Below are 7253 nucleotides of genomic sequence, written 5' to 3' on the forward strand. Positions count from 1 at the left end.
CGTGTATTGATTTGTAGCTTTTAAAGGCTGCAAAGCACGTTTACAGTCCACATTAGCATTTTCAATAGCCAACTGACGAAGCAATTCTCCAGCCGCTTCCTGGTTATCCAACTGTTGATGCAAAGCTTTTGAAAGTCTCTCCACAAAATCAGCATAAGGTTCATTCACTCCCTGGCGTATGTTAGAAAAGCTAACTTTAGGTTCTCCGGCTTGAGGAACCTTGAGAAAAGACCTGAATGCACATTCAGAAACTACCGCCAAAGTTGCAGGAGGAAGTAAAACCTGATTAGGAATGTCTGCAAACTGACCTGATCCAAACAACTGTTCTATTGTGTAAACTCCACCACTACCTAAAGCAGCTGCCTGAGAATGACGCAAATACTCACTTTCCCAAACAACATACTGCATAGAAGTCAAAATCATTCTAAACAATTGTTTCCAATCCTGCGGAATCATGGTATAGCCATTCTTAATTCCTTCCAAAAGACCTTTAGTAAAATTTCCAGTGATACCATAATCAGAAATAGCCTTCTTTAACTCCCTTAAAATCTGAAATGGCAAACCTTCCCATTCAGCAATCTGCTGACCTGGTTGTGGCCCTGGTTGATATTGAACCGGACACACAGACAACAAATCAGCTAACTCTTCTCCAGAAATATTAACATCTGATTTACAATTTTCTACCATTTTCTGAAAAGCAGACTTTGGAAGAATATTAGCAGGAGGATGAGGAATAGGAGGAAGAGAAAGAGGAGGGGGAATAGGAGGAGGTGGAGAAGGTGGAATGGGAATAGGAGGAGATGGAGGAGGCTTTATCAGAATGTCAGAAGAAGGAGAAGAAGGTATTATTTCAGACTCAGATTTAAGATCAAAAGAAGAAATTTCTTTTTCAGACAGTGGAGGAAAAATCACAGTATTAGAATGTTGAGAAGGAGGGGATGATAAGAAAGAAACAGAATCTTCTTTCTGACCAAACATTTCTACAGCATGCCGACACAAATGCCAAGCGTGCAAAACATCTACATCTTTCCTAGGCTCAGAATGCAAAACCTTGCCAACTTTTTCCCAATCTGACAACTTCAAAGAACCTTGTATAGGGTAAAAAGAACAACTTAAAGCAATTTCACGGACCAGCCGAAAAAGAGCCTTTTGTGACACACATAACTCAGACTTCTTAAGAAGATACCCTAACTCACTAACATGCTTCCTTTGCTCTTGAGAAAGCGAAGATCCCATACTTACAGAAACCTCAGAAGGTTGAGAAGCCCTTGGGCTGACGACGCGTCTGTCCTTCTCTGGACGAAGTACGGGTCCCTGTTCGGGCGCCAAAATGTTGCATTTAGGGTTCCCGAGGCTGAAGATGAAAGGAATGTCCACTCACGGATAGCTGAATCAACCAAAGTTTATTGAGCATCCAGAATTAACATGAGAATCCACAGCAAACTTATTAATCATGAAACATCATTCTTATAGTGTTTTCAGCTTCTTTGAGCTCTACGTATTATCTCATTATTGGCTAACAAGTCTCCAAGGCACAATAATTGGTTAGTCCTTACATCATTGGTGTTCGTGAGAATGTTCACGTTGTAATAGCTAAGTAAAGAAGTACAGAAGTACAGAATTGAGACGGTATCTTTGCTTATCAAATGTAACTATGATGCCAAATGGGACATCCCATCTATACTGTATCTGACACTTTCTGAGCTCTTCCACCAAAAAAGCATAATCTCTCCTGGCTCTTAGCATTTGAGGTGGTATTTCCTTCAAGACAATCAAGTCCTGTCCGCCAATTTGGAGTCTGGTATTATAGGACTCTTGTAATATCATGTTTCTGGACTCTCTTGTAACAAAGTATATTACCACATCTCGGGGGAGTTGCTTTTGTTTTGCCGCCCACGAATTAACGCGATAAATTTTGTCAATCTGCCAATCAAAATTGGATCCCGGTCTTCCCACCAGACAGTCAAAAGCCTCTGAAAACATCTGCTTTAAGTTCTCCTGCTTCTCTTCGCGCAGCCCCCTGACTCTTAATGCAAGCTCCATCTGCTTATACTGTATCATAATAATTTGTTTTTCAGCGTTTTCAACTTTTTGTTCCACCACTTCAGTTTTAAATGTCAAGTTAGTTTTAGCTTCATTAAGAGCCTCTAAGTTGTCTTCCATTCCAGAAACATATTCTGTCAGTACGTTTACAATTCCCGTCATATCCTCATTCATTTTGGTAATCTTGGTATCAAATTTATCATATAAGACTTTTATCTCATTCCTTATTTCATCTCTAAATTCTCTAAAAATTTCTAGGTTCTGTTCTCTAGATTCTCTGAACATTTCCAAAAAGAATTCTTTCGTTGGTGCATCTCCACTAGAGGGCATGGAGGGTGGGGGCTGCAACTTTGTGCCAGGTATGGGGGACGTGGATCTGGGAGGTAATTTCGCAGGATTTGATTTTGATGCCATTATATCTTTACTTTAAGCACTTAATAAAATTTTTCTGGCCCACGGTGCAGCTGGCAAAGGGGAGGAAAAACTCCTCCCTTTTTGCAAAGGGTTTATGGAAGGTTTCAAAAGACAGGCATTAAACCAAGACAGTTCAGCAAAGCAAAAAAAAGAAAAAGAAAAAAAACCCTGTTTGGAATGTCTCTGTATCAACAAAGAGTCTTTGAAAACTTTGATAAGGAAGAGTCAAGTGGAGCTAATTAGTTCGTGAGAGGCTGCCAAGGAATTAGAGATATAGCATTATTGCAAATGCGAAAGCTGGAAAATCGCCATCTTGGGAACAAATACACAAAAGAAACTCTGTAGCTTTATAATACTGAAGCTAGGATATTTCCTAGAAAACAACAGATAAAGTTCTCAGATACGGGCTCTGCTTGTATTAATAATTTCAAATAAAATAGTTTCAAAAATTGTCCTAAGGGGGGGGGGTTCTTTGTCTTGTGCCGTGAAGACAGCAGAGATTTCCGGCCGGAGTTATGGCTCAGCCTCGGTTATCTCTTCCCTCCGTTCACAGCAAAAAAAAAAAGCTGCAAACTTCAAAGAAGGCTCTTACCAGCTGTGCCGCTCTCTACAACCTTCTTGCCTGAAGATATGAGATATCTATGGGATGTTTAAGTAGATAACGAACCAGGAATCTGGGAGCAGCTCAATTAAGCTGCTGCCGATGGCAAAGTCCCTCCCCGGAAGCCCCTCCACGTAGTGATACTGATAGGCTATACCTACCCCGAAAATCAGGTGGCATAGGATTATTACAAGTGAAGCAAACAGTTGAAGAAGAAAAACATGCACTGGCTGATTATTTAAAAGAAAGTCAAGAACATCTATTAATCGAAGTAAAGAACAAAAATCTACTGAAGGCCCAACAGACAAAACAAGAATACAGAAAAGATGTGATAAAATCAAGAATGGAGAGTTGGCAGAACAAAGCACTGCATGGCCAATTTCTGGAAAAAGTAAAAGATAAAGTGGACAGTGAACAAACTTGGTTATGGTTAACAACAGGTACATTAAAGAAAGAAACAGAGTCACTAATCCTGGCTGCGCAAGAACAAACTATCCGCACAAATGCCAGTAAGGCCAAAATTGAAAAATCCTCTGATGATGCCAAATGCAGACTTTGCAAAGAAGCTGATGAAACTGTTGATCACATACTCAGCTGCTGTAAAAATGTCGCACAGACTGATTATAAATTGCAGCACAATTCAGTAGCACAAATGATCCATTGGAATTTGTGCAAAAATTATAATATTAAAACAGCAACAAACTGGTGGGAACATCAGCCTGAAAAAGTCACCGAAAATCAGATGGTCAAGATTTTGTGGGATTTCCGTATACAAAGGGACAAAATACTGGTGCATAATACACCAGACATCACACTGGTTGAGAAAAATAAGGTCACAATCATAGACATCGCAATACCAGGTGATAGCAGGGTCGCTGACAAGGAACATGAAAAAATTGCAAAATACCAGGACTTAAAAATCGAAATTCAATGACTATGGCACAAACTAGCAGTGGTAATTCCAGTGGTAATTGGCACACTGGGTGCTATTCCAAAAGCACTGGAATTACATTTAAAACAGTTAAAAATTGACAAAATCACCATCAGTCAAATGCAAAAAGCCACACTGCTTGGATCTGCACGCATATTATGAAAATAAGTTATGACATCCTAGGCCCCTGGGTGGGGCCCGACTAGTAACCAATGCCAAATCCGGCGAAACAACTGGCCGCTGTGATACAATTGTATAATAATATTAACAACAATAACAATAACAATAACAATAACAATAACAATAATAAACTATGTTAGATACAATTAAAGTTTTGATTATTAGGGGGGAAATGTTATGATACAGGATATAGTCAAATAAAGGAGGGATAAGAATAACAACATGAATATATATATATATATATATATATATATATATATATATATATGTGTGTGTGTGTGTGTGTGTGTGTGTGTGTGTGTGTGTGTGTGTGTGTGTGTGTGTGTGTGTGTTTGTATTTGTATATATATTTATGGGTATAATATAAGGAAACTCCATGTACGCTTTAAACAGTGATATGGAAAGGAGGATTAGAAAACTTTGTTATTAAATATTATGGATGTAGCTAGAATAGGACATAAGAATTTAGTGTTAATGGAGGATTTTAGAAATAGTAAATATAAATAAATAGTAAATAATCCCCTCCAAGAAGCTTGTCCTTGTTGTGGTGGAGGGGCTTGCATGCTCTAATGACCTAAGGGATATGCTGAACAGGTACAACCATATCAGACAGATCTTAAGTGAGGGCCAGACAAAATTTGCTCCACAACCCATTCAAATATGGTGAATATGAAAAAAATGAAATTTATGCCGGCTGAACTGTCACCCGGATTAACAAGGATTCCATTGGATGCTATGGCTCCTGGGCATTCTGCGCAAAATGAGCTACAGGGCTCAGCTCCCTCTGCTAGGCAACCAGGGCATGGAGCTGAGAAGCTACTGGAAGGAAAAGTGAAAAAGCAAAAAATCTGGACAAGAAAACATCTCTATTATGAAAGCTTATTATCAGTCTGAGCCAGCAAAATGTGGATTCCAAAAATGAATGTATCAGATTTGGAAGGTGAACCACAGGGACTGTGATATCAGTGAACAAAGGCTAATGGACCAAAGACGTGTAATTCTAAGCCACAAATTTTTCACTACAGCAGAATTAATAGGAATCGAAGAGAAAGCAACTAATGGTCTGAGTATACCAACAAAGAAGAGTAACATTAAGAATGATTAGCATACTCAAAAGCAAACTGAGGAAGAAAGGGAGGAAGAGGATGCTGAAATGGATGAAGATAAAGAACAAGGAAGCACTGAAGAACAAACACCAACAGATAGTGCTCAATTAGCTGAGAAAATAAAGCATCAAATGTAAGTTGCTCAAAGAACACGTTTGCCAAAGCTGAACCAAGTGAACCGGAAAGAATTGAGAAAGGTACTAAAAAAGGTCAATGAGGCTGTGCAAACCATTCAAACCACTACATTATCTGAAACAAACCAGCTGATGTACGCAGCAGTCTTCATAACCATCAAAGAATTGGGTTTGAAAATACAAAGAGGCAAGAAGAGGAAGCCTAAATGGAAATTTCAGTTGGAATTGAAGATCAAAAAATTTCGTGGAGACTTGAGCAACTTGAAGTACCTAAGGCAAGGTCAGCTAAAGAACAAGCAGGTCAAAAGCAGCCTGGAAGCAAGATACGATTTGGAGAATAAAGAGATTGCGATAGTAATTGAAGAGTTGAAGCAGAGGGTTGTTGCAGTTGCTGAAAAGATTAAAAGATATGAAAACCAAGTAACTCAATTCAAGGAAAACTCACAGTTCAGAGCAAATCAACACCAGTTTTATAAGAGCTTAGAAAGTAGAGATGGAGTAACAACAAATGAAAAGCCTGATAAAGAGAAAGCTCTGAAATTCTGGAAGAATTTGTGGGAAAACAACAAGAAGCACAACAGAAATGCAAAATGGATCAAACAGATTGAGGATTCTATTAAAGTGCATAAAATGGAAGATGTGAAAATAACAAAAGAAAGAGTGCAAAGACAGTCAAGAAAAGTGAAGAACTGGAGTGCACCTGGACCAGATGAGTTACATGACTTCTGGTTAAAGGCACTTACAAGTGTGCACAAAAGATTGGCAGCCCAAATGAACCAGATCTTAAAAACACCTGAAAATGATGAATGGATGACAACTGGAAGGACATTTTTGATCCAAAAAGATAAAGAAAAAGGAAAGGATCCTGGAAACTATAGGCCAATCACCTGTTTGCCAACAACATACAAGCTCCTTACATTGCAAACCAAATTTATGGATACTTGGAAAGAAATAACTTGCTTCCTATAGAACAGAAAGGATGCTGCAAAAATTCAAGAGGAACAAAGGACCAACTGCTGATTGACAAACTAATCCTAAAGAATTCAAAGAAAAGACAAACCAACCTGTTCATGGCTTGGACAGACTATAAGAAAGCATTTGATTCAGTTCCCCATAGCTGGATCAAGAAATGCCTGAAAATCTTTGGCATCAGCAGCAACACAAAAGTTCATGGAAACTTCAATGAACCTCTGGAAAATGAAGCTTATAGCTAATGAAGAAGTACTGGGTGAAGTTGAAATTAAACGAGGCATTTTCCAGGGCGATTCCCTTTCACCCCTATTTTTTATACTCTCAATGGTAGCACTGACAATCATTTTGAAGAAGATGAACTATGAATACGAACTTGCAAGGAAAGGACTGAAAATTTCACATTTGGTGTACATGGATGATTTGAAGTTGTTTATTAATTGAAAGCAGAAAAGAATTTAGCCAAGACATTGGTATGCAGTTTGGAATTGACAGATGTGCAACAATGGCATCCAAAGCAGGCAAGGTCGTAGAAGATGATGGAATAGAACTTGAGAATGAAGAAAACATAAAGGCAGTAAAACCAGAAGAAGGCTACAAGTACTTGGGGATTTTAGAGGCCTCTGATTTAATGCATAATAAAGTCAAGAAATTAACTTCAGCCAAGTACATTCGACGAATTCGCAAGATATTAAAGTCCAGATTGAGTGGAGGAAACATCATAAAAGCCATAAATACCTGGGCTATACTTGTGATCCGATAATCTGCAGGAATAATTGATTGGACCCAGATGGAGTTGGACAATTTGGACAGAAAAATAAGGAAGCTAATGACAATGAATCATGCTTTGCACCCTAAAAGTGATGTTGACCGAT

General features: G+C 38.6%; 1 pseudogene; it reads left to right on the forward strand.

The window, feature by feature from the left end:
* Positions 1-2404: 2404 nt before the first annotated feature.
* On the forward strand, positions 2405-4151 carry LOC148045901 (uncharacterized; annotated as a pseudogene).
* The last annotated feature ends 3102 nt before the right edge of the window (positions 4152-7253 follow it).

Source organism: Thamnophis sirtalis, unplaced genomic scaffold (assembly GCF_051295495.1).
Source record: "Thamnophis sirtalis isolate CommonGarterSnake01/CBP01778 unplaced genomic scaffold, rThaSir2_p1.2 scaffold_4, whole genome shotgun sequence".
In the NCBI taxonomy this organism is placed as follows: Eukaryota; Metazoa; Chordata; class Lepidosauria; order Squamata; family Natricidae; genus Thamnophis; species Thamnophis sirtalis.